The sequence below is a fragment of the Gorilla gorilla genome, chromosome 18, assembly GCF_029281585.2.
Source record: "Gorilla gorilla gorilla isolate KB3781 chromosome 18, NHGRI_mGorGor1-v2.1_pri, whole genome shotgun sequence".
Taxonomy (NCBI): Eukaryota; Metazoa; Chordata; class Mammalia; order Primates; family Hominidae; genus Gorilla; species Gorilla gorilla.
Window position 1 is genome coordinate 79,577,591 of NC_073242.2, and position 9,859 is coordinate 79,587,449.

Sequence of the window (9,859 nt, forward strand, 5' to 3'; positions counted from 1 at the left end):
GCCTAACCAGGCTCCATGCTCTTGGTTTGGCCTCCAAGGCTCCCACGGCCACCTCTGTTCTTTTCCCTGCTCCTCCATTCGGCTCCTTGGGTCCACTGGTTTTTCTCCTGTCCTTGGTCCTTTGTCTTCCCAGTGGAGGACCAGCCTGGCTCCACACTCTCACTTTGAGTCATCCCAGTTTCCCTTTCAGAGGACATGGTCGGGGAAAAGGTCTTTCTTCCAGGTCTGGGCATAGCTGACCTGCTAAGGAGAGAAGCACAGCTTCTTGGGGATCCAGATGACTTGTCACCTGGGTTAATGGCTTTGAATGCTGGGGGAGACTCAACAAGGAAACTGCCATCTCTGCACCCCAACCAGGTGCCCAGCACAGGATAGCCATTTAAGCCTCACAAAAACACGGTGATGTTTATGTTTTCGCTTTGTTTTGTTTTGTTTTAGAGTTGGGTTTCACTCTGTTGCCCAGGCTGGAGTGCAATGGCACTCTCATAGTTTATTGCAGCCTCGACCTCCTAGGCTCAAGGGATCCTCCTGCTTCAGTCTCCTGAGTAGCTGGGATTACAGGTGCATACCACTACGCATAGCTAATTTTGAAATTTTTTGTAGAGACAGAGTCTCGCTATGTTGCCCAGGCTGGTCTCGAACTCCTGGCCTAAAGCAATCCTCTCTCCTTGGCCTCCTAACTGTTGGGAGTGGCATGAGCCACCATGCCATTCAATGTTTGTGTTCCTTATCCCCATTATACAGATGTGGAAACTGAGGCCCAAGTTGTCAGAATCTCTTTCCTTTGGATGTTCTGCACTTATCTAGCCTGAATCCTCCAGGCCTGGAGCTAGGACTCTCTCCTCTCTTTCACTTTGATTGGTGGCCTCAGAGGCAGGGCCTGGGTGTCTTCTGGCATGAGGGCTGAGCAGGCATTTGCCTGCCACCAGCTCTAAGGGTCCCAGGAAGAAGGGGACCAAGAGGCTGGACATTCCTTGCTACAAACTCCAGCGTTCTAAGCACGGGGAGGCCTGGGGCCCAGCAGGGTGAAGGTGCCATTGCTGAGGGGTTTTACTGCTGTTCCCAAACAGCTCTGCCCTCAAAATGGACAGCCCTCAGTTTCCCTACAGAGCCTGGGTCTGAAGGTTACCCTTTGGGTGTTTCTTACCTCCCTGCCAGGTCTGCAAGGTCAGAGAAAACATAAACTCTTCTTGTCCCACCCTCAAGAAGGCAAGGTCTCTGAGAGCTCTGGGGCTGCCCTCACCTGTGAGCTCCCATGAAGTCTCACCCAGGATCACACGGTGGGGAGAGGCAGAGGAGGGCTCTTACTGGGGTCTTTAGACTGAAACCCGCCTTTGTTCCCAGGACACTTTTGTTTTCCAAAACATTTTAGGTAAGGAAGTCTCTGTTTGCCCAAGTGACATACTATGTGTAACCCTGAGAAAACAGAGAAAAGGGCCATGACTCGTGGAACACAGTTGAAAATCTCGCCTCTCTGCTGCTCAGCTCCTCGAGGGCAGGGGCAGGGGTGGGGTCTTCCCATTTTTCCCTCTATCTTTCATGATGTCCAGTGCCGCCCAGGCCACCAGCTGGATTCCATTTGTAGTGCTGTGTTGTGTGGCCCACAGAGTGATTTTTATTTTACTTTTAATTTTTTAATAAGCTTTTTTTGCATAATTTACATACTGTAAAATGCTCCCTTTTTGGTGTACAGTTGTATGAATTTTGACAGATCACCACCATAATCAATACATTAGATCATTTCCATCGCTCCCCAAAATGTAACCCCTGCCATCTCCCTTTCGGGCAATCCCTGCCCCCATCTCCAATCCCTGTTAGCCTCCATCTGTTTTCTGTCCCTATAGTTTTGCCTTTTCTAGAATGTCCCAGAAATGGAATCCTACACTATGGAGACTTTTGAGTCAGAGTGCCTTGACTTAGCAGAATGCATTTGAGATTAGGCATTTTACTTTATTGCATGTCTCGGTGGTTTATTCCTCTTTCTTGCTGATTAGTGTTCTGACATGGACATACCACAATTCATTTATCCATTCCCCAGGCAAGGGGCATTTGGATTGATGTTTACAGATAAAGCCATTATAAACATTCATAGATAGATTTTTGTGTGAACATAAATTTTTATTTCTCTTGGGTAAATACTTAGGAGTGGAATTGCTGGGTCACATAGTAAGAGTATGTTTAACTTTATATGAAACTGCCAAATGGTTTCCATTGTAATGGTACCATTTTGCATTCCTGCCAGCAAGGTAAGAGAGTTCCAATTGCCCAGCATATTCATTCACCAGCACTTGGTATTAGGAGTTTTTTTAAAAAAATGTAGCCATCCTAACAAGTGCACAGCATTAACTTATTGTGGTTTTAATTTGCATTTTCCTAAAGATTAATGTTAGGCATCTATTCATGGGCTCTTATCCATCTGTAAGTCTCATTTGAAGAGTCCAACTCTTTTGCTTATTTTGTTTTTAATTGGGTTTTGAGAGTAATTTATATATTCTGGATACATTACAAAGTGTTTTTAAAAATAAGAATCTGTCACAGCCAAATAAATGGAGCAGTAAAAAAAGAATCAGAATCTGTTTAAAATATTTAAAGGGACTCCTAGAGATCTCACGTAGACATGGATTTCTGGTTTCATTTGTTTTTAAAAAGGAAGATATGACAAGGCTGAGCTCAGCATCCCACGTGGCCACAATGGCAATGGCTGGTGGTGCTTGCACCCTTGCTGGGCTGTGTTCTCCAGTCTCTTTACATACCAGCCTGGCTCCTGTGGGCATTTGCGTTTGAGACCCCCTGAATAACACATTCTTTGTTTGACCCGTGATGTGTGTTGTCTGCATATAGAGCGCCCCCTGGGGCTGAGTTCAGGTTTTGCACTGCTTTTCTTCCCATCTTCCCAATTGCCACTTAACGGGGACTGAATCCCTCAAGCCCACTTATTCATATAACCACAAGATCCCTCTTTCTGCCCTTTGGTTCCTTGATGTTCCCACCTGTCCACCATACTGTGCCATTTGCATGGTAGTTTATGTGGGTAGCATCCCTTAGAGTTGTGCAGCGTGCAACCCTCACTGCGAAACATGCTGGTCCTCTTTGTTCTTCCCCAGCCCAGGGCTCTGGTGTTTGCTGTTTGCTCACCAGGTAGGAAGATGCTATGTCGCAGAGACCAGAACCTGATGTTGTCCCAAGACAAGCTCCCCTCTTGGCTTTTGGTTTTAAAAGTATAATTTCACTGCAAGGATTTTACTGGACCAGTGGTTCTCAAACTTGAGCACGCACCAGTATCCCTTGGAAGGTTTGCCGAAACACAGATTACTGAGTTCCACTCCCAGAGTATCTGGTTCAGTAGGTATTAAGAGGGCGTAAAAATGAATGTGCATTTGAAACAAATTTCCAGGTGGTTCAGGAGCTGCTGGTCCAGGACCACACTTTGAGGATTACCGTATTAGATTATCCTGGCAGGGAGAGGGAGGAGGAGAGAGACTCTGAGTGGAGGAGGTTGACTTTGGGAGAGGAGGTGACGAGAGGAAAATTAAAGTCCCTGAGAGTGTGAATTCTATAATCCTTAAAGTAGTAGGACAGTACCTGGGAAGAGGGGGGTGGTGGTCCCTCCAAAGGAAACAGCTACACCTAGAGTGGCTGGACTGAGTTTCTAGGCCTTGGCAAAGATCCTATGCTCAGGTGTGGCTGGAGGCATCATAGCTGCAGCCTCTGAGGGACCCTGTAGTGTTGTGCAGCTCTGCTGTGGGGTGAGGACCCATCAATAGTGACCAGTCAGGCTGCTGGGAAGGTGCTTGGAGTCATATTTCTTTAGTCTTATTATTTACTATTTATTAAAAATATTTTCCAAGCTTTATTGAGGTATACTTGGCAAGTTAAAATTGTATATATTTGCAGTGTACAATGTGATATTTTTGAAATACGTACACATTATGAAATAATTACCAACATCAAGCTAATTAACATGACCATCACCTTACATAGTTGTGTGTGTGTGTGTTGGGAATATTTAAGATCTATTCTCTTAGTAAATTTAAAGTATACAGTATGACTTTAACTATAGTCACCATACTGTACCTTAGATATCCACAACTTATTCATTCTTCATAGCTGAAACTTTGATCCCTTTGACCATTTCCCACAGCCCTAGCACTGACAACCACTATTCTATTCAATCTTCTATGAGTTCAGCTTTTTAAGATTCCACATATAAGTGAGATCATACAGTATTTGTCTTTCTGTTTGGCTTTTTCACTTAACATTATGTCCTCCAGGTTCACCCATGTTGTCACAAGTGACTGGATTTCCTTTTACTCTAAGACTGGATAGTATTCCATTGTATGTGTGCAACACACACATGCACACACACACACACACACAATTTTCTTTATCCATTCATTCATTGATGTACTCTTAGTTGTATGGAACGTGATGATGTTCCATATCTTGGCTATTGTGAATATTGCTGCAGTGAACTTGAGAGTCTATTTGAGATACTGATTTCACATCCTCCAGATATATACCTGGAAGTGGATTGCTGGATCATATGGTTGTTCTAGTTTTAACATTTTGAGGAACATCCATAATGTTTTCCATAATGGCTGTATCAATTTACGTTCCCAACAACAGTGTATGAGGGTTTAATTTTCTCTACATTCTTTCAAATACTTACCTTTTGTCTTTTTGATTATGGCAATTCTAATAGGTGTGAGGTGATCTCATTGTGGTTTTGATTTACATTTCCCTCATTAGTGATATTGAGCATTTTTAAATATACCTGTTGGCCACTTGTGTGTCTTCTTTTGATAAATGTCTACTTAGGTCATTTGTCCTTTTAAAAATTGGGTTGTTTCCTTGCTGTTGAGTTGCTTGAGTTCCTTATATATTTTTGAAATTAATCCAGTATCAGACATATTGTTTGCAAATATTTTCTCCTATCCCATAGATTATCTCTTAACTCCTATTCCACAGGTTGTTTCCTTTGCTATGCAGAAGCTTTATAGTTTGATGTAATTCCATTTGTCTATTTTTGCTTTTGTTGCCTGTGCTTTTGAGGCCATATCCAAAAAATCATTGCCTAGATCAATGTCAAGAAGCTTTTTCACTGTGTTTTCTTCTAGTAGTTTTATTGTTTAGGCTTTGTGTTTAAGTCTTTACTCCATCTTGAGTTGATTTCTGTATATGATGTGAGATAAAGATCCAATTCCATTGTTCTGCCTTTGAATATCTAATTTTCCCAACATCATTTATTGAAGAGATTGTCCTTCCCCCATTTGTGTTCTTGGCACCTTAGTCAAAGATCAATTGACTGTAAACGTGTGGACCTATTCTGGGGCTGTCTATTCTACTCCACTGGTCTACATGTCTGTTTTTATGCCAGTGTCAGGCTGTTTGATTACTATAGCTTTGTCCTACATTTTAAAATCAAGTAGTGTGATGCATCCAGCTTTGTTCTTCTTGCTCAAGATTGCTTGTCTGTTTAGGATGTATTGTGGTTCCATATGAATTTTAGAATTGTTTTTTCTATTACTGTAAAAAATACCATTGGGAATTTTGAAGGGATTGCATTGAATCTACAGTTTGATTTGGGTAGGGCTATAGTTTGAATGTGTTCCCCCAGAAACATGTGTTGTAAACTTAATCCCCAATGTGACAGTGTTGGCAGATGGGGCCTAATGGGAGGTGTTTAGGTCACGAGGTCTCCACCCTCCTGAATGAATTAATACCTATTGTAAAAAGATTTGAGGCTGTGAACTAGATCTTTTGTTCTCTTTCACCCTCTCTTTGACTTTACACCATGGATGACACAGCAAGAAGGCCCTCACCAGATGACAGCCCCTCAATCTTGGATTTCCTAGACTCCAGAGCTGTAAGACACAAATTTCTTTTCTTTGTAAATAACCCAGTCTCTGGTATCCTGTTATTACATGCACAAAGCAGACTAAGACAGGCAGTATGGATATTTTAATAATATTAATTCTTCAAATCCAGGAACATGAGATATCTTTCCATTTATTTGTGTCTTCTTAAATTTCTTTCATCAGTGTTACAGTTCTCGATGTACAGATCTTTCACTTCCTTGGTTAAATTCATTCCTGAATTTTTTTGATGCTGTTGTACATGGGATTGTATTCTTAATTTATTTTTCAGATATTTTGTTGTTAGTGTAGAGAAATCCCACTGATTAAAATTTTTTTTAAGAGATGGGGTCTTGCTGTGTTGCCCAGGCTGGCCTCAAACTCCTAGGCTCAAGTTATCCCATTGTCTCAGCCTCTCAAGTAGCTAGGACTACAAGTGATCACCATCATGCTTGGAATCCACTGATTTTTGTATGCTCATTTTGTATCCTGCAACTTCACTGAATTCTTTTATTAGTTTTAACAGTTTGTGGTGGAGTCTTTGGGGTTTTCTATATTTAAGATGTTGTCGGCTGGGTGCGATGGCTCACACCTGTAATCCCAGCACTTTGGGAAGCTGAGGCAGGCAGTCAGATCACTTGAGCTCAGGAGTTAACCAGCCTGGGCAACATGGCAAAACCCCATCTTTACAAAAAAATTAGCCAGGTGTGGTGATGTACCTCTGTAGTCACAGCTACCTGGGAGGCTGAGCTGGGAGGATGGCTTGAGCCTGGGAGGCAGATTGTGCCATGGCACTCTGACTTGGGTGACAGAGCCAGACCTTGTCTCCAAAAGAGAAAAGAAAAAAAATATGTTGTCATCTGCAAACAGTGACATTTTCCTTCTTCCTTTCTGATTGGGATGACTTTTACTTCTTTTTATTGCCTAATTGTTCTGGTTAGAACTTCCAGTACTATATTAAATAGAAACAGTAATAGTGGGCATTCCTGTCTTGTTTCTGAGGAAAAGCTTTCAACTTTTCATCATTGAGTACCATGTTACTGGTGGGCTTGTCATACATGGCCTTAATTATGTTGAGGTACATTCCTTCTGTATGTATTTGTTGAGCATTTTTAATCATAAAAGGATGCTGAATTTTGTAAATTGTTTTTTATGCCATCTATTGAGATGATCATGTAATTTTTATCATTCATTTTGTTAACATGGTGTATCACATTTATTGATTTGCATGTTAAACTATTCTTACATCCCAGGGATACATCTCACTGGATTATGGTGTATAATCCTGTGCTCTTGGTGTATAATTCATGTGCTGTTGAATTCTGTTTGCTAGTATTTTGTTGATTTTTTTTTCTGTTCATTAAAGTTAATGACCTATAATTTTCTTTTCTGTATTGACCTTATCTGGCTTTGGTGTCAAGGTGATGCTGGCCTTGCAAAATTAGTTTGGAAGTGTTCCTTCCCCTTCAGTATTTTGGAAGAGTTTCAGAAGGATTAGCATTAAATCTTTAAAAATTATTTAGTGAAATTCACCAGTAAAGCCATCAGGTCCTGGGCTTTTTTTTTTTGGTTGGGAATTTTTTGATTACTGATTTGATATCATTAGTCATTATTGATCTATTCAGGTTTTCTATTTCTTCATAATTCAGTCTTGGAAGTTTGTATGCTTCTAGGAATTTATCTATTTCTTCCAGGTTGTCTAGTTTGTTGGTGTACAATTTTTATAGCAGTCTCTTATAATCCTTTGCCTATTGGTGGTATCAATCATAATGTCTCCTTTTTTGTTTATAATTTTATTTATTTTAAATTATCTTTATTTTCTTATTCTAGCTAAAGATTTGTCATTTTTTTTTCAAAAAACTAAGCATTTGTTTCATCAGTCTTTTCTACTATTTATTTAGCTATTTCATTAATTTTGCTCTGATTTTTATTAATTCCATTTTTTCTGTTAGCTGCTTTTGCTGCATCTCTTAAGTTTTGGAATGCAATGTTTCTATTTTCATTTGTCTCTCTCTCTCTTTTTTTTTTTTTTGATAGGGTCTCACTGTGGTCACCCAGGCTGGAGTGCAGGGGCACAATCTCAGCTCACTGCAGTCTCAAACTCCTGGCTCAAGGGATCCTCCCACCTCAGTAGCTTGGATGACAGGCACACATCACCATGCCCAACTAATTTAAAAATTTTTTTAGAGACAGGGTCTCACTATGTAGCCCAGGCAGGTCTCAAGCTCCTGGACTCAAGTGAGCCTCTTGCCTTGGCCTCCCAAAGTGCTGAGATTACAGGTGTGAGCCACATGCCTGGCCTCAAGATATATTTTATTTCCATTCTGATTTCTCTTTTTATCCATTGGTTGTTCAAAAGTGTGTTGTTTAATTTCCACATGCTTGTGAATTTTTCAATTTTCTTCTTGTTATTGATTTCTAGTTTCATAGCATTGTGGTTAGAGAATATATTGGACATAATTTTGATTTTGTTAGGTTTGTTAAGACTTGTTTTGTGGTCTAACATGTGATCTATCCTGGAGAATGTTCTGTGTGTGCTAGAAAAGAATGTATATTTTGTGACTGTTGAATGGAATGTTTTGTATGTTTGTTAGGTCCACTTGGTCTATAGTATTGTTCAATCCTGCTTTTCCTTATTGATTTTCTGTCAGATAATCTATCCATTGTTGGAAGTGGGGTACAGAAGACCCCTGCTATTATTGTATTGCTCTCTATTTCTCCCTTCAGTTCTGTTAATATTTGCTTTATATATTTAGGTGCTCCAATGTTGAGTGCATATATAGTCATAATTGTTATATGCTTTGGATGCATTGACCTCGTTAACATTATATAATGACCTTCTTTGTCTCTGATGACAGTTTTTGATCGAAAGTCCATTTTGTGTGAAATAAGAGTAGCCACCCCTACTCTCTTGGGTGGGATATCTTTTTTCATCTTTTTTCATCCATACCTTGGGTGGGATATCATTTGTTTGGAATATCTTTTTTCATCCTTTCACTTTCAGCCTATGTGTGAAGCCATAGTCAACTCACTTAAATTGAGTCTCTTGTAGGCAGTATATAGCTGAATATTATTTTTAAAATCCATTAAACCATTCTATGTTTTTTGATTGAACAACTTAATCCATTAACATTTAAAGTAATTATTGATAGGTAAAAGCTTATTATTGCCATTTTGTTAATTGTTTTCTGTTTTGTAGTTTATTTGTTTCTTTCTTTTTTCTCTTTCTGTCTTTTTTTGTGATTTAGGGATTTTTATAGTGGTGTGCTTGATTCCTTTCTATTTCTTTTTTGTGTATCTACTATGCGTTTTTCTTTTTGTTTATCATGAAACTTACATAAAACGTCTTACGTTATAACATCCTAATTTAAGCTGTTAACAATTTAACTTCTACAACATTCAAAAACCCTATACTTTAACTTCTCCTCCCCCCTCATTTTATGTTATTAATGTCACAATTTACATCTTTTATATATTGTGTATGCATTAACAAAATTATTGTAGTGGTAGTTATTTTTAATACTTTGTCATTTTATTTTTATACTAGAATTAAAAGTGATTTACACATTACTATGAAATAATTAGAGTATTCTGAATTTGATTATATTCTTATCTATATAGTGAGTTTTATATTTTCCACATATCTTCTTGTTGTTAGTTAGTGTCCTTTAATCTCAACTTGAAGAACTCCCATTAGTACTTCTTGTAAGCCAGGTCTAGCTGATGAACACCCATAGCTTTTGCTTGTCCAGGAGTCTTTTTCTCTCCTAATTTTTGGAGAACAGCTCTGCTGGGTATAGTATTTTTGGTTGATAGTTTTTTTTTTTCTTTCAGCACTTTGAATATATTATCAAACTCTCTCATGGCTTGTAAGGTTTCTGTTGAGAAATCTACTCATCATCTTATCAATGTTCCTTTGTATGTGATGAGTCATTTTTTTTGCTTCTTTCAAAATTCTCTTTGTCTTTAACTTTTGAGAATTTGAATTTAACAAGTCTTGGTGA